At 42.9% G+C, this 19,074-nt stretch overlaps 1 long non-coding RNA gene across 1 annotated transcript in view; it reads left to right on the forward strand.

Moving 5' to 3' along the window:
• Positions 1-19,074, forward strand: part of LOC127601831 (uncharacterized) — a 249,400-nt gene that overhangs the window by 217,930 nt on the left and 12,396 nt on the right. Inside the window, exon 2 of the long non-coding RNA XR_007962646.1 lies at positions 9,016-9,112. This is a non-coding gene — a long non-coding RNA (uncharacterized LOC127601831). The remainder of the gene's footprint in view (positions 1-9,015; positions 9,113-19,074) is intronic.

Genomic DNA, 19,074 nt, shown 5'->3' on the forward strand with positions numbered 1-19,074 from the left:
TTATATTTCTTTTTTTTTCTCTCTCTCTCGCTCTTTCTCGCCCTCTTGCCCATGGAGGAATTTTTTCATCCTGTGTAGTGACCGGCAATGGCAAAAAAAATGGAATTTAAGACAGAATGCGTTTTTCAAAAAGGATGTATTTTTTTTTTTTCGTGCTTAAATGTATTTGAATTGTAAGAAATGGAAAACTGGAGACCAGAAGCCGAGGTGTGGATGTGGATTATTGCAGAAGATTAGGAAGTGGGTTGTTATCTTTGGTTATCTAGCTGTATGAGTGTTCTGCTCGTCATAAAGCTAGATAACCGAAAGTAAAAACCACTTCCAAACTCATCGAGGACAAGAACCATTAATTTCTCTATTTTTCTGGACTTGATACAATCATAGATCTTTATTGTCATTGTTATTTGCCGATAACTTTGTAATGTATGAGACATTCTACACAGCATGCTGCTTATTCTCACATACCACACTTTCCCAGAGACCAACTGTCCCAGGTTGATATCAATTTTTGCTTGATTATATTATGCAGGGGGAACATTTAGGTCCAAACAGTGACATTTAGTGCGCATGTATATTTCCACATGTTCTAGTCAGGCCAGGAAACGGCACTGATATCCCAAAGCAAGGGCCTAATAATTAGGATGTATAGGGGGGCAAACAAAATGTGGAGAGTAGGGGGTCAAGGGGCGTGAGGAGGAAGGCGGTGGCAAAAGATGGGGGAGAGTGGCTGTGTTTGGGGGTCTGGGGGGGGGGGGGCAGTCGGGCCAGCTTAATTGATTCCGTTAACCGCAGTGCAGGAGATGTGAACGGCTCGACGATCCCATTCCCACGCTCGGTGGGGGCAAGTGGCAATGCCATGACCGGGCCCAATATGACAGGGCTGCCGGGTCGGAAGGGGTGGGGGAGGATAAATGTAGGGGGAGTTGTCATGAAAAGATGTCAAGTGCACCCTACTCATCTGCATCCCCAAAGAAAGAGGGGAACGTGGAGTAGACTTTGAAAGCCTCACGCCTGTGCCAGTTGTATGCATAATGACATGGCCATTATCTTAGTCGTCGTCGTAGTGATTTTCAAAGGCTAGCGCTCCATATGGACCCACTTGAACACACTGCACTTCGGGCCATAGGCATTTCGGTACACGATCCAATTTGAATGGGTTGACAAGTCTTATGTGCTTTGCTTTAATTGGAATTTGGAGTCTTTTAAGGGCTAACTCACTTCAGGTCCATCATAATATGTAGAACACATTCTGGCACATTTTAACCAGAGGTCCCCAACTGCCGGTCCGCGGACCGGTACCGGTCCGCAGGGCATTTGGTACCTGGCCGCACAGAAAGAACTTGCCTTAATTCCGTTTTCGTTTTTTCGGAATAAAATATAATTTTATTTTGAAAAATTACCGGATTCTCCGTTACATCCGTCTGCGTTACGCTTGACTCACGTCAAACAATGCTTCTCCGTCACGTGATCGATTACGCTAAAAGCAAAACGTTGGAGGTCGCAAAATGAGTTTAAAAACTGCTGTGGATCGCAAATGACGGTGGCATTAAAAGTACTTTCGAGACAACTGGATTAAAGTTATGCCTGAATACTCTGAGATCGCCACAATAGCACTGTTGCTATTTCCGACATCCTACCTGTGTGAGGTGGGGTGTTTCTGCAGCAACGGTGACTAAAACAAAATTACGAAGTAGACCGCACATAAACCACACACTTGAAGTGTCATTGTTCCCTATTATCCCGAGATGGGACCGTCTAGATGCAGAAAATCAAGCTCGTGGCTGTGGTGAGTCTTCATGCACTTTGAATTTGCGTTGTATCGTATTTTGAAGGCATTAAACATTACCATAGCGATCAGTGTTGCGGCCAGATTATATGATCGTGTTTATTATTATATTTCGAAAACACCACAGATTTCATGGAGCTCATACCATATTATTTTGTTGTATTAATGCGCCATATGTTAACCAACCAAACAGCCAACAGGGGTCTTTCTGGTTGCTTCAGTCCTCCCTGACACCTTTGAACTGACTTTTATTTATGGTGTGGAAACATTTTAAAGAGGAAGTGAACCCAAAAATGTTCTAGATAATAATATGTTGAATGCAGCCCCGCTCGTCTACACATGGCCTTCTGATTAATATTGCATTTATGGTATATGAGTTAAGCCATAAAATCCACCCGCTTTTGTCCATCTCAGATGGCGGCCATTTTGCCACTTACTGTTGACTGAAAAATGACATCCCAGTTAATTGGTGTTCAAGTAACAACCAATCATGGCTCAGGTTCAGAAAACAGGTGAGCCGTGATTGGTCGTTACCTGAGCCCTCATCAACTGTGATCTCATTTTCAGACGAAAGCAAGGGCCAAAATGGCCGCTGTCAAAGATGCACAAAAATGGGTGGATTTTGCTGCTCAACTTGTAGTATGTAGTACATATGCAATCTTAGTCAGAATACTGTGTTTAAATTCGCGAGGCTGCATAGAACAGGTTAGTTTGGGAAAAAAATGGTTTGACTTCCCCTGTAATACAAACTATTTAATGGCAAATTGTTAGCCATTTGATTTGAACTCGGCGAACACACCTCTTGTCAAGAGTCAGTTTGATTCCTGCACAAATCTGAATCACTGTATAGTTCAACTGCACCATATTTCTGATCAGTTGTCTGAATTGGGCCTTCAGTGTCATGATTGTTTGCCATCCCCAAAAGTCTTTGAGAAAAGCAGGCTATTTGCCTGACAGAACATTACAGGAAGTGGGCCTGAGCTGTTACGAGTCAAACAAGCGTCATCGTCACTGGTTAAGCCCAAGCAAAGCTTTATGAAAGGGACTAGTGTTTAAATTTGTGTGTGTTGGGGGCTCAGGGTTGGTGGGGGTGTCACTCTACATGCCAGCCCACAGCTAGCTAAAACACTTGACCTCTTTCTGCCTGCAGCAACATTACCTAATATATTTTTCTTCACATTCCTGCGTGTTAATCCTTTTAAATTTATTTGTACTTTATTATCAGAGATTTGATTGAAAGGCAGTAAAGATTCAGAAAGATTCATCCCCGCAGCCAAGAAAAGTAATTGCCTGACAACGTGTATTGTTACCAGGAGGGTGCGGCATCTCGTCTCACACACTTGCATGCTCAGACTTGTCCTTCAGTTAGCTTTCATAAATTAGCCTTGGATTTGTGTATGTATTTTTGTAACCCACTCTGTTTTCTACTTTTCATGCCTTTAAATTTTATGAAAAACATTGTTGCCTTTTTCTTACCCTTCTGGTAAGGTCTGCTGGAGAGGCCCGGCACCATTTGCGTATACCGTATTACCGTAAATATGGCTCGGGATTCATGTCCTTGCCCCCCTTGCTCATTCACACCACCGCACTCATTTGTCGTCACATGACTTGAATGCTAACAAAAGCACGGTGACCATGGAAGGTGTTTTTCATATTCATCCAGCAGAGAAAAACAGCATATTTTACTTTCAAAGCTTTTATGTGCTCACTCTATTCCTCGGCATTGTGAAAACGGGGCGCTGCAGCTTTCACATAATGTGGAACAGCCTTGGTTGAGTTCTCTCACTAAGCAAATATATAGCCTCTATCTGGGTGATGGCTTATCATTTGATGCTTATTATGCCCCCTCCCCGCAATGTTTTTTTGCAAAGTTGACATACGGGAAAAAAATGGTTGTTCAACAAAAGCTTTCAAATATGTCATCTGAATTTCAACCCAGCCATTGAAAACGACTTCATTCAGTTTTGCCTAAGTGCGCCCGACGGTCTATGTTGTCCTATGCATTTTGTGTCCACAGTTAGCCGACCCAGGCCTCTTCAGATAGTGAATCTGCATCACGTTGATGAAAGGGAACAATAGCTGCGTCTCGTTCAACGTCTGTCTGTCTGGGCTTAAGCTTGGTCTCACTCGCTGGCTTCCTATCCGTCTATTTCTCTGTGTGTGTGTGTGTGTGTGTGTGTGTCTCCTGGACATGAACTTGAACTTGAGACAGGCAGCCAGACACCATCTGTGCACCAGGGCTAATGAATTCAGTGCATTCATGGCTGCAGAGCGAGCCTAGGCCACCACCACCCATTGATGAGCAGATGACCCCTATAGTCTGAGTTAGCTCTTCATCACTAATAGAATTCAACAATAGCAGCTGCTTGTAAGGGGACTTTACTTTGCCTGTCCGCCTGGAAAAAAAAAAATGCTAAGTGCATGCGTCGTGGTAGAACTTTGGATCTGTCTGCATGTGCTTCCAGCTCCTCTTTGTGATTTTACAGTCGTCGTCCCTCGCATGTAGTGGCTCCAAGTACTATTAAAAAGCGCCGGCCTGTTCTTTTATTGGCAGCGCCATCTTGAATTTACTGACTTAATAATTGAAAGGCCTGCTAGATTCCCCTGGGAAAAAAAAGGCTAGTAAGTGAATGAGGCATAAACCTTAAACAAGTCGGGCACAATGTGAATTCCTGCAGGCCCTCCTCATCCTCCTCCTCTTCCTCCAGCTCAGGCGTCCGTCACAATCACAGTCGCACGTACGCATGCGTACACACAATAAGGCTTTTCCCTCTGGTTGGTGTCGCCACGGCAACGGTAGGTGAGATCACCGTGCGCATGGCAGCATCAGTCCCTGCCATTGCGGGCCAGGTTCCTGGTTTATGTGTATGTGTGTGTTCGTGCGCATGAATTTGCTTGCGTGCATGGATGTGGGCGGGTGTGCTGAATGCTGTCGGCATCAAACCAAAATGCCACCTCCTCCCCATTGTCTGAATGGGGAGACACATTAGTCATATTTACCTCTATTATGTTCGACTTTCAGAAGAAGTTAAGTTCTTGACATTCAGAGCTTCACATCCGATACAGGAAGCAAGGCACCGTGCACAAAAGGGGGTCTCTCATGGCTTAACTACCGATCGGAAGGGCTCTTATTAACCTCTCGCAATGTCATCTGCGGCCGTCGTCATTTCCAATAATCCATTGAGGAATGTTGCAGTGTTCAGGCCCTTTTTAATGACATCATGCATGGTCACTTGAGCGTCTTGTCGCAATCAGCGGGCATGCTGTGCTCTGCCATGCTGGACGATCCTCCCCTTGTGATGATTGCAAGGTTGTGCATGCCTGACATGTTAGTTCTCGCGTCCCTCGACTGTCAAAAGATGTATTTCACACTTAATTTGGATGACATGAGGTTGTGTTTTTATATGGTGGTCGTGGAAGATGTGCACCATGATCCGAGTCAACTCGCTTTCGACAAAATCCTCTGGTCTGTACTTAGGATGTGTAAAATAATTCACAGTAAACTGCCTGATTTAGTATTCACGACTGAACAGAGTCTAGAATTTAAGCCTCAGGTAATTTGTTAGAATCGGAATATTGTGCTTCTCGCACACAGTAGAAGCTCTCATCCTGATTGGCTGTAGTCATGGAATAAAAAAAAAAGCTCTGTTTATTTTTTTACCTAATAATAATCTGCCCTCTCCATCATTTTTCATTGCATGAAGAAAAAAAATGTTTCTTTGAATGAAAACGTAACAAATAATATCATTGGTAGCATTTCACTCAAATCTATTTTTGAAGAAAAAAAATCTCATTTGGCTTCACTAGCTTCACTGACCGCGGCATCAGGCACACTACATATAATAATAATAATAATAATAATAATAATAATAATAAAAAAATCTGTGCAAAAGTGATGGGATGGTAGTGTTGCACCATCACACCGTGTGCATAAAAATGCGATCTTGACACTTAAGCTCTAAAGATGACCGACTGCCATGCATGGCATCTTGGACGTCTCTGCCCCACTGACTTTTGATCATGCAAATACTACGGTGTATAAATAAATTATTATAATTGCGCCATGAAATGTGCTTTCCTCGCAGATGAAAAGGTGTGAATAATATATAAAATTTTGTGCCAATGCATTATTCATCCTCGACTAATTAGAAAACAGTGGCGCCCATACACTCCCCAAAACCCTGCACTACATGTGGAATGTTTTCACCATGCTCAATGTACGCCCACACGTGGTCAGCCCTGTTTGTATCGGAGAATTTGTGAGTACTAGGTTAACCTTTGGAAATGTGGAACGAGCTCCTCTCTGTGTATCGTGAAAAAAAAAATGCTGGTAAAAAATGTGAAGCCTTATTTGCATTGAAAATTGGTTCACAAAGGACTCCGACAGAAGCATAACGAATGCTACGCTGGCACGAGTGCAAAGCTGCTTTCCATGAAGCACGGTATATAGAGGCCCGGTTACATTTGGCATGCAGCAAAGCATTTGAAAAATATATGACGGTGTTCACCATTTAAATTATACGGGTGCTTGGACTGGAGGGCCGGTAGCAGTGCTTATAGAATAGTGAGCAGCAGTTGCTACGCTCGCATTAGCATCTGGCCCTTTTATGTAAATTTGATGAGAAAGGAGTCATGCATATACGCCCGGGCGGGATGTACTCGCCTTAATATCCTTATTAGAGAGTTGGGAATTAAATATTTATAATGCGGGGCTCGGGGTTGCAATGGAAGGGGGGCCTGTCCTGTGTTGTCGTGCAAAGTCGAGCTGGAGAACGGAAGCAATGGGAACGGTGAGGAGGAGCCTGGCTTTCTCTACGCGCCGCCTCAAGGTGCCACCATCTTAAGGCGTTTGGCAGTAGCACGCGCAAGGAGGGCAGACCTAAAATGTCCGCTGGCATAGACACCACACGCGCTTGCATACACATTAGATTGGACACGTTTCCTATTGACGGCAAGGCGGAGGTCTGAAAAAAGGCGCATATTCAATTACAGTGGTCGGTCGCTCTGCATGCTGAGCATTTCATTTGCATGGATTAATGTCCCCGATTACTGTCACCGCGCAGTGTTTTCCATACACGCCATTTATTATGATGATGATTTTTTTTTTTTTTTTTTTGCCACGGCTCGCTAAGCCAAGTGCTGCTTCCTAGGCGATTCAGGAGATTATTCATTTCTGTCATTAACCAAATATTTTGCATGTTAATATTTATCAGGTAAAACCAAGAAAATTGCAGAATAGTTTTTTATTTGCGGAAACAATTCGGCTTTCAATTATCACTGTATTATGAATTCCACAGATTATGTGTTTTCGCTCATGTGCATTTTCACTAAAGAGAAATTCTCTATATTAGTAAAGGATGACACCATCAAGCAAAGGAAAGAATCAAGTGGCAGTATGATAAAAACATGTAAATCAGCCCCGGACTCCACACTCAGCCTCGTACTGCGCAACACACAAGCACACACACGGAGGCCGACCTCCTTAGGCAACGTACAAAGAAGAATATGCGGGAAACTATTCTACTTGAGTTGTAGCATACAAGGGGCCTATTTTGCAGGCACACACACACACACACACACACACACACACGTAAACACATCACATACTGATGCATACTATTTGATTCTATATATTGAGTGTTCCATATTTCCATTGATGTCATTGTGTTACATTTCTTTGGACCTTTGCATGGATGACTAAGTGGAAGTCAATGAATGATCACGTATGCACGTTATCACATTTTGCATGCACATTATCATTGTACCCCTCCAGCCCCCTCACCCCCCAACCCCTGCCATCATGATGAGTGGTACAAACGTGCTGCCCACAAAGGGACAATAATTAAACGGCTGCTTGTTTGAGCCTAGCGCTTGCTAATGGATTGTTACTAGGAAGGAAATGAGACAGGCGGCACTGGAGGGGGGGAGCGGTGTGTCAAATCAGACCTGGACGTATGAGAATTAATGAAGCACCGAAGGCTACCTTGCATCAACTAATAATAGGCGTTTAGCCTTAGTTTACTTTCCTCTTCTATGCGTTTACAAGACGTCAGTGCGGCAGCAAATTTGCTCGTTTACCATGCTGTGCATCATCACTCTGATGTTATCTTGGAAATCCGAGGTCGACTTGGCACCGTGATGACCAGTGGGGCCACCACAACCATAAATAACACAGGCGACAAATAGTGAATGAGGTGCTCGCAATAGGGCGAAGGTGTGAGATGGGATGAAACATGCCACACAAGCCGCAAAGAGAATGAATGGACAGAAAATGCAGGAGGGAAGCTTGGGTGGGAGTGCAGAATTCTTTACAAAACCCTGCCTTAGGGCTTCTCACACAAACACACACATGCACACACACTGAGAGGTTGGCCCACAAGTAGAACATTACGCTGGGGAATGAGAATACGTTTCAGATAAAGATATCTGCCAGACGTGTGTGTCCCTTGAGTCCTTTGCTCATCACTGTTTGTAATTTACGTGTTTTGTTTTGCTCAACCTGTTTTGTTTTGACGATCTAAAACATGAATAAAGTATAATTCAACAAAGAATCCCATGTGGTGATATTGGTGCATGCGTGTGTGTGTGTGTGTGTGTGTGTGTGTGTGTGTGTGTGTGTGTGCGTGCGCATCATATCACAGGAGCCTGAAAATAACGCAAAAGGACAAATTCTTCATTGCAATATTTCTGCATGTATTTTTTTTATAGCAACGCCACTATAAAAATATGCAGCCCCTCAAAAACTGGCCATGTCGACTTTCAAGGCAAGGATAAACGGCATTTTTTAGATAAACATCAAAATAACTGTGATGGAAACGGAGCAAATTATTTAATTGTTATTGCCATGGCGACCGCATCCACTAGTCTCCAAAATATGGTGGACCAGGATGCGCCTTGTTGTGTTAGCATTAGCATGTGCGCTCATACTTTTGTGTAAAAATGCTAGCACAATGCTTATTTAATAATCTGCAGTTGGTTCGCCTTTAGTGTTGCTTCTTCAGCTTCATGCTGTGTCCTTATTTCTTCATCAATGCATCGTGTCACTTTACAACTGCAAGGGAGGGAGGAGTCATGAGCCCACTTTATGATTAGCATACATGATTTCGATTTTCATATTTTGAAACCTGAAAATCCCGACTTCACACCGCCTTCCACGACTTTATCTAAACTGGATGTTACCCTTATTTTAATCATCTCTTGTTAAACATCCTCTTCTTTCATTGCTGCAGTGATGAAGAACTGGTGCTGCAAAACACGCCGCGTATACGGCAGGAGGAGGACACCCACCTGACATTTGGAATTTTCTTTTCACTGCACCTGTCCGAGGTAAGGTCCAAAAAATAAATAAAAAAAGGAGGATTTTGTTTATCAGTCCAATCATATTGATAAAACATTTAGACTTTAGAACCTTTAACCAAGTCATATAATTCAAGGGAAAAATGATTGGAAATGTGGCAAAGTGAAAATATACATGTATGTACTGTATAGAGTACATAGGGAGTAAGCAGTTTCAAAGATGGAGGGACTGATAAATGGATTAATCAGCATGTTTGTATTCATCGTCACACTTGACACACACACACCTACACACACACTGAGCACCAGTATTGAGAATATGTCTCAACATGCCATATCTGCCCTTAGTGGCCTTCTTATTCCAAAACCGGTTGTGATTGTGGGCACAGTCATGTCCAGTCACCACTTCCGGGCTCCGTAATTTATGCTAAGTTTGGCAAGGCAAGGAAGCGGGAATCCATCGATCATCATCACATTAACAACATACACATACGCGCACACACACACACACACACACACACATCTCTAAATGTGCAGAAGTGATTTTAAAGCATTTCCTCAGGCTGTGGAAATCCATGCGGTAACACTAATTGGTCTCATTTATGCCCCGTGGAGGACATACTCGGTTTTCAATTAGGACCGTCCGTCAATTTTTAGATGTGAAATTTGATGTCACTGAAGAGAGACAAATCACTTCAATAAGTCCATCGGGTCAGACGAGAAACGTTTATTCGCCCGTAGCGGGAGGTCATTTAGTGAGGTTTTTGTCAAATTTGAAACTTTGTCACTGAGCCTAGGAGAGCTCAAGATTGTGTTCATGTAAAAAATTAGGCACAGTTTATGAGCAACACAAGCAAGTATAAATGAAATGCGCTCACTCATGGTCATAATATTAGGTACACTTACATAGTTGAATATAATAAAAGACAAGAGCTGTATAAAAATTTTCATTGAACTCCACTGCGTATTCTTGGCAATTTTTAACATCAATATTAAGAAGCAAAGGCTGACAGCAGGGCCACAAAAAGGGTCCTGCTGAAAAGATTTGATCAATCTGGTAGTCAAATGTTGATGACGCTTCAGGAGAGAGTTTATATGTCAGCACAAATGGCATTCAATTTGATCATGTGACATCTTGCCAAATACCCCCCCCCCCCCCCCAATGGTACCAGGACAAACCGATTAAACAAGCTATTAATTGTGAGTACAGTATTTAACTTGCATAGTCAAGTTTGACTGTTGAAATTAATTCTTAATGCATAAATTGCATTCAGCATTGTTGAAGTAACCATTCAAAATGGCTGCACCAAATAGCCCTCAATAAAAAATAAAAAATAAAAAAAAAAGAGAGAGACACAAACACACACACACTACATGTCACACGCATACGGTACAGTTTCCACTTCTTTCTCTGAAAATAATAGCTGACCATCACCATCCCTGGCCAGCATGGAACCATCAAAGGCCAGCTTCTACATATTTCTTTCATATTTGCAAGTGCATGTGGTATAAACAACAACAGAGAACAAAAGATGTCAGCAGGTAGCGGGCCTTAATGGTCAAAACCCAAGAACTGAATAGATGGTCCAAAAAAAAAAAAATCAAATCCAGAATGATCACAACACAATGATTCTAAAAGGAAATAAATGCGAGGGACAAACGTAGAAAGGGGAAAATAGTTTGAACCGTTATTGATGAAGCTGTGCTGTTGCAAATTGTGGTTGTGAATGATGTCATTTCCATCGATAGTTCTCCCGTTCATATGTCAGGTAAGTCCACATTTCACGCTCGGGTGAAGGGCTTTAGCCTTGCAACATGCCGCCAACGCTCATGCCGCTTAGCGAAAACACAATGTCAATTACATGCAGAGAAACCTGCGCAAAAGCGTCCACATCTACACCGCCCTCATGCACTATATTGTGATTTTCTTTTTTTAAATCTTTAATTGGAGCTTTTAGTGAAAAATATTGAATCAGAGATTGACAAAACAGCAGTTAACAAACACAATCTTAAAATCCGACGCCGATTTCAGCAAACTGTATAACAGCGCAGGGGGGTTTTCTTGTGCATCACCACGCGGGCAGAACAAAGGATGTGCACATTGTGAAATCATGCAAATGAATGCAAATCACTCGCAGCAAGGAATGGCAAGGAGGGGTAAGGGGGAGGAGGAGTTTGCACATGCAGAGAAGGATGCTAGTGACTTTGTACACAAAGTGTAGGACAAACCTGCCCTATGTCTCAAAAATGTCGTCTATATTTCAGCTTTACACTGAGTACTGTAATTGCTCCCAATATTTAATCAACATACAGTTCACCAAGGGATTTAGCTGTCTCCCGCCCCCCAGATGCAGAAAATGCTAGAATAATAAAGCTGCCCGCATTGTGCCTGCACGTTAGGATGATGCAAGATCCCTTCGTCAAATGCGGAGCACAAAAAAAAAAAAACATGATGATTTTTCAACGCAGCATCCCAAATAAAAACCTGCCTCTATACATTTTAACGTGACTCATGTGTATGAATATTTGCAAAAAGTAAAATAAAATAAAAGTGCAGCCGGCAAAGCTCTTTTCATCAACGTAGAAAGTGCAGAGTCTATTTGGGTCTCTTAAATGTCTCTTCACATTTATTATAAATAATACACCTGCGTGTTTAAGAGTCACACCACACAACATTGTTGCTCTGTCTAAAGTTGTCATAAATGGCACATCGGTCTGTGTAGTGTAACGGAACTCTAGAATTCGGATATTTACCTCAATTGGATCTAATCCCGATAACAACACCATTTGCAATGAAAGGAAGACACTTTTCCTTGAACTGCAACGGCTTCACGGCCACACAAACAACAGCGGATGTTTGGATATCTGTTTTGAACACATCATAGGCAGAGAGAGAGAGAGAGAGAGAGACGCTCGCAGACAAGACATTGGCAATTGTGCATAATGATGATAACCTTCTCGAATGTCTAATGGGGTGGATACCGCCGACAGAAGCCGGCTGCTCGGAGCTCCTGCTGTGTGTTGTTCCTCGTACAGGAGGTGTAAACTGTAGCGCTCCATAATGATGCATTAATTGCAGCCCGCGCCATTCGTCGGTGTTTGGGCTCCTCGCCGAGGCTACTGAAAGGCCCAGGATGCGAGATCGTTAATCTTTGCAGATTATGCATGACCAGGCCGCGTTGTCGTTTCAAATTGGCTAGCATGAAATTGTACGCGCGGTTTGAGATGCGGGAGAGGAAAAGCGGCAGTAATGCGAAGCTCAAATATTCAAGGCATCTTTAGCGGCACTAATTATGTGAAGACTGTATCCATTTACAATTATGATACTCCACACTAATTCTTTAAAACCTTTTTTTTTTATTAGAAGTATTATTATGATTGAACACATTTTTGTGACATTCAACTTACGCATTTCTCAAGCAAATCAAGGCATTCAAAATGTCGCATATTTCACCAATTCAGCCATGTTAGGCATGAACTTCCACATTCAAAATATTCCCAGTTCTCCCAGAATTCCACATTTTTCACCCCGAGCCCTCCCAAACATTCAAGTTAAAGAGACATGCACTTGCAAAATTTCTCATCAGTCCCATTCAAAACATCTTGGGCTCTTTTTTATTTATTTTTTATTTTTTAAATGGAGTGAGATTTCACATTTTCCACATTTCTTGACCAATTCAAACCATTCCAAGTCTCTCATTCTACATCTCAACACTGGAATTCATTACACTGACATTTCAATTCAATGTTAGAATTCTGACAGGCAATGCATTGTCAAGTTGTTTTTGCTTTTTTGTGTCAAAGCTATATGCGCACTACACCCCCCGCGCCCCCCCCCCCCACACACACACACACACAAACTGTCCATCTCCCATTTGCTTTTCCAACTTGCCTCTTAATAGAAAGCCACCAAGACGGAGGGGAGGGGAAGTGGATATGAAAATGGAGCGCATGCAGGAATCATAAAAGATGGAAACAAAGGGGCACAGAACAGCATACACCGAGAGGGACAGGCAAAAGATGAAGCTCATTTTCCGTGGGCACCCAGTGGCGTCTGCATTGCAGATCGCGGTAATCCCCCCCCCGCAAACCTCACCACCCCCCCACCCAGAATGCATCCCTGAGTTTAAAGGGTGGAATAGGGGGAGGGGGTGGGTGGACAAGGGATGGGTTTATGCTGTCTCTGCTTTGGTACACTTTGTTTTTTTCCCCCCCACCCCCTTTCCTCCCCTTACTGAAATATATTTTCTGTCTGCATCAAATGTCAAGTTAATTTCCTGGGTGCTATGAGCGATATGTCGTCCCCTTCGCTATGTGTAGCAGAGAGTTGAGCGTGCCTGTGTGTGTGTGTGTGTGTGTGTGTGTGTGTGTGTGTGTGTGTGTGTGCGTGTGTGTGTGTGTGTGTGTGTGGTGGACGGGGGCATGGCAAAGCAAGAGATGAGGGTTGCTGAGGGTAGCTTCGGTACAGTATCTATAAATTGGCTCCCTGTGAAGGGCTGGAAAAGTGTGCATGTAGAACGTGCACATGCATTGATATAGTTGTGTGTGTGTGTGTGTGTGTGTGTGCTGGCGTGTAAAAATCTAATGCAATTATTAATAGATGCTTTTGTCAGTGTTCCTGTTCCCATCTGCCTGTCCTTATTGTGCATTCATATGTTCGACTCCTTTAAAAGTTCATCTGAATCGAATCTGGCACACACTCGCGCGCACACACACAAATGAATACTGAGTAATTCAAAACCCTGGTACAAAGCAAAAAGAATCTTTCACAACAATGCAGAGTAGGGGAGATTCACTGTAGCTTCTCTGAGCTCCACTTCCGAGTCGCCAACAAGAGAATCTAAAGTTTATTACCGGCAGGCACATACGATATTTAACCACTTTGCCTGGCGATTGATGTCTTTGAGGACGTCCACTGCCCCTATCTCAGGATGGCTACATTGTAATATTTACTGCCCATATCATCAGGTACATTTGCAAAATTACTTGATTTCTCAAAGCTTAATCAAAAATATGCCTTTACTTGATTGATATTGATTAAGTGTGTATATATGTGTGTGTATATATATATATATATATAAGAGAGAGAGAGAGATATATTTAGTTGTCAGTGTCTGCACTGCATCATTCTGAGAAGTGCTACTTTGATTATGGGTACCTTATTTGCAGAGTGGGAATTTTTATTGGGAACAGCAACGAAACAACTATTTGTAGCTATTGCTACAGTTCTTATCCAAACTTGAACAGATCTCTCTCAACAATATTTTTTCAGTTTGTATTACATTTTCCCAAATTCCACTTTATGATCTTTCCCTTTAAAGAAAAAACTGAATACAAAGGCACTCTGGTTATCTTTTTGTATTATTTCAAATGGGACAATAATGCTAAACCATTACAAACACATATTTGATGCTGAGAGAAAAAAAAAAATCTGTTGGCTCTCCCAATTTAACCCTGGAGAACCCACGGGGTCAAATTTGGCCCCTGTAAATTCTGCTACTCAAATGCTACCCTTAAATCCCAAAGGGTCAAATTTGGCCCTAATCCTAAATTAGGATTAAAGTATTAAATATCTGAAAAAAAAAACACATTTTGGTGTTTAGTGAACATATATAGTGACATAGTAGTCATTTAATGTAAAATTCATCATTTTCCAAAGAAGAAAAGGGGTCTTGGGTTTTCCAGGGTTAATCTAAAGATGCAGTTATATGCTTTTGATATCGAAATATAGCATGGGTTCATTTTTTTTTTTTGCACGTGGCTGTAAATGTGCATAAAAGGCAAGTGTGTTGTAATGCGTAAAAAGCCTTATTGCAGAGGCGAGGAATATGAATTTGTCACTCATCTTTATGCTGATGTATGCTTCTGCCTCACACACGTCACATCCCATAACCCAGAAAAATTACACCAGTCCCACCTAATTGCGCATATTCATGATGCTGCTTTGCATAGAGCAGCTCGCATATTTCCGCAAGAAGCCACAACCGCTGAGGGATGCGGCTGAGTGAAAGAGCTGTCAATCCACTGATTCACTACGTCTCCGCCACAAGCATCCGTTTGATAACTCTCCCTCCATGCCTCTATCGTATTTTTGTCAACTTCTTTTATATGATCTGAGGCCATCACGCAAGAGAGTTTCTTCTTATTTCGAGCAGTCAGTCACGCTGACGCTGCCTGCCAGCTTGTTCACATCTAGCGAGGATTTCAAATCAAGAAATGAGCTTTGTCCGAGATCAACGAGGTCATTTGGTTGTTTACAGATGCGCCTGACATCGGAATCATCAAAAACAATCAATCCAGACTGGCCGGTTGAATTGTTTGAACTGGATAAAAACGGATTGTTGTAAAATGGTAAAAGTCTGGGTCATTTCTGTCCGAATAGTCCAAATGGATTTTGGAAAACGACTCTTAAATTTGAAAATGTGTCCAGCCGGATCTTGTTTTGGGGGGTTTCTCAAAGGAATGCAGTCCACTGGACTAATAAACGTGTTGAATTAAGACCTCTGTGGCAGTGCCCATTAAAACTCAGCATCGTTTCCTCTGTAATGGCATGTTTGTTTTTGTTTTACGTATACACCTTCCCTCGTCGCCGGTCATTGAGTGTAGATCTGTTTTCTTTACTTTGCGCTTTTTGGGTCACTGGGATCGGTTCACAATTTGGTAAAATCCGTAATGTTGTTCACTCCGCACTTGTTGAGTGTTATTATTATTATTATTTTTTTTTTTTTTTTACAAATTATTGACCAGAAGAGTGGTGATTATTTATTTGTTTGTTTGTTTGTTTATTTATTTATTTATTTTAAGGTATGCGGGGATTCCACCTGACGCCAGCGATATATAGCAGCGGACCTTCGTGATGATATGTAAATAGATATGCATAATACATGAAGGATGCCCTTTTAATTGCAAACAAGGGAAGTAGTGTTGCTTGAAGCGCACATTGTAGCACTTTTGAAAAGTACTTAATCAGACTTGGCCCTGCCGTAACGAAGGAGCACTTTCGTGCTATGCCGATTGGTTCGGGTAAACAGCCATTGTTTCAGTGCGGGCTTGCCAAACATGGCCAACAATGCTACCATTGTCCCGCCAGGTCTCATTAAGACGAGCATCACAGAAGCACTGAAGGGAGGCGGGTGAAAATGGGGCAAGAAGGGGCGTCAAAGTGCGTCTGTGTGTGTGTGTGTGTAACTGGCAGAAGCAGAGATGGTAAACGGAGGCGCCGAACAAGGGAAAGATGGAGGAAAACGGCGAGATGTTCTCCTCCTGATAATCCACATTTATAGTCTTCTTCCCACTGTGTCCATGTCCGTCCCACCGACTTGACGCCGTTCCGTCCTGCGTCCCTCTTTGCAATGTGCATTTGGGATGGGGAGGGATGCTTTGCCAGCCATGCCACTTTTACATCACCTTCTCCCACCAGGTGCAGAAGAGAGGGTGGGTGTGGGGAGTAGAGTGAGGAGGAAAAAGAGGCCAGGGTGGGTGGGGGTGATCCAATGAGCGAGCCAGTGAGGGGGAGAGAGGTGGGGGCGGCAAGAAACAAGACAAAAGAAAAAGATTTCCTTGCTTCCTGCCTTAATGAACACAGGAAAAGAATGTCACAAAAGAATACATTGTCCTGCGGTTCGTAGAAGCAATCAATTAGCAAAAAAAAAAAAAAAAAACCCCAAAACAAAACACATTTTTTTGTGTGTGTTTATCGGTTCTGCTCCATTCATGGTTAAATCGAGTGACCCAATGAAGCACCTGGCTTCCACATCGTTCTCACATTTAATGCCAGCGCCTGCAACAACTGCTCAGTGATAAACCCCTCAACAATGGTCGTCAGGATCCATGAAGAATATTTACGAGTAAGGCCACACTCATCTGCTACCCATACTTGGCTGTCTGTTCATTTTGATTGACACTATCAGTGAAATATTAGCAATTTGTTTCCTATTGTGGTGTGCAACGGCACTGAATCATACTTTTGTGCCATTTCAGGTAATTTGCTTACCTTACTGAACCGCTTCAAAGAGGCCAAATATTCAGATGATGCAATGCGTCGCTACAGATGTGCAAACTGCAACCGCAATCAAAACAATGACATTGATAAATAAATAACGCTCCGGCAATGTCAATCACAACTGGGCATTATTATTTTATATTTTGGGACGGCACTCCCGTATGGGATTGCATTGAATCTTGAGTGACAAGCGGGCATCTGTTCAACATTCTTACTGGGAAAATGGCTTTTCCTGTCCTCCTTTGGGTCATTTGCTCTTGTCACACAGCTGGTATCACAGATACAGTCCAGGTAGTCATGCTGGTGGATTTTGTGTGTGAGCAAGGCCCAGTGACATGGCCTTTACCGGCCTTCCCTCAGTCTCTCTTAACCATCACAGCCCCCCCCTGCCAGCCATTTTTAAAACCACCAAGTCCTGTTTGACCATGTGCAGGACTCTTTCACAAGACTATATTTATGGATATCGCGTTGAGGTTTTATCAGGAACGTTCATGGCTGCAAAAAATGAGGTATAGGTCAGTGAAGAGTTGTTCCTCAACGTTTGCTTTGATGCCAGGTACCATTAGAATCATCTTTTATCAGAATCATCTTTATTGGCCAAGTATGTAGAACACACAAGGAATTCGTTGGCACCGCCCTACCCACTCTTGAGGACTTGCACACTGCAAGAATCAAGACAAGGGCACGGAAAATCCTCCTGGATCCCCCGCACCCTGCCCACCACCTTTTTCAGCCACTCCCCTCAGGCAGACGCTACAGATCCATGCGCACCAAATCCAGTAGACACTTAAACAGCTTCTTCCCTCTAACCATTAACTCCTTAAACAGTCACTGACGTAGTCACTCTTCTTGCACCACAAAATGGTACTACAAAACTACTGGTTACTCTAAAATGATTCAATGATTTTGTTGTTTACGATGATACTAGTGCAGCGTGTTATACCAGAGACAAATTCCTTGTGTGTTCTACATACTTGGCCAATAAAGATGATTCTGATTCTGATTATGAGATGGACAATCCTGCCAGGATTAGTAGCCATAGCACAGATGGAGCTCAATGTCCCATAGCTGACATCATATTCTTTGTTCGGCTCAAAAATGAACAGTGACTGAATCAACGGCGAGTTGCAAGTTGATCTCAGGCATAAGGAATCGCTCTATCCTTTAAAACGGCAACAGTTTCAACCAATTTGCACCCGGATTGTTGGGAGCAGACACGTATACACACACGTAGCCTTGGGAAAGAAGAACACTGGAAGGTTCAAGGTCATTTCAAGTATTCAGCCGCCTTGGGCTCTCCATTGTCAAGGCATCACATCTTTTGCTCTCAAATGCACCCAAAGGCTGCGGCAGGCACAACGCATCGTAGGTAGGCGGGTATTGAAGCCACCGTATCCGGCTAACCCACTCTCGTCCTGCAGGTGGTAACCTTCGACAAAAACACTAGCGTTTAGTTGTTATACAAATATTGTCAGGGTGCTATTGTGTCGCTTTTTTTTAATGCATATCATTGTGCCTGCTTTATGCTCTACAGATTGCCCAGCACTGTTAACCTTTTACTTGACAGGACTATTGTAGGCATTGAATGAGTGCTTATTTTGCTTTCTACTTTGAGAAGAGTTGGACTGTTTCGAAATGGAAGAGACTTTTTTTTTTTTTTTTTTTGGTGAGAACCACAGTGAAGATGAGGGAGGAAGGAGGGAGAAAGGCAGTAGCAGCAGTGGGGTGTGATTAGCTCCTTTGTTGGAGGTCCGGTGAGCTTCATTGGCTGCAGAGAATAGCTTCCTAATGAAGCCAGCCAAGCTTGGACCAAACTTTGTGCTGAAGACAAACTAAGTTATGGTGGTCCGGCGGCGCGCTGGAGGCGAGACAACTGATATTCAACGCCTGGACATATGGTCCCCGTAGCGCGGCCTCCCCAAGCAACTTTCTCATGTATTGGCTCATTTGTGAGTCTGCGTCTGGGCGTATGGAAATATTCATCGTGTGG

This window comes from Hippocampus zosterae, chromosome 6, assembly GCF_025434085.1.
Source record: "Hippocampus zosterae strain Florida chromosome 6, ASM2543408v3, whole genome shotgun sequence".
NCBI lineage: Eukaryota > Metazoa > Chordata > Actinopteri > Syngnathiformes > Syngnathidae > Hippocampus > Hippocampus zosterae.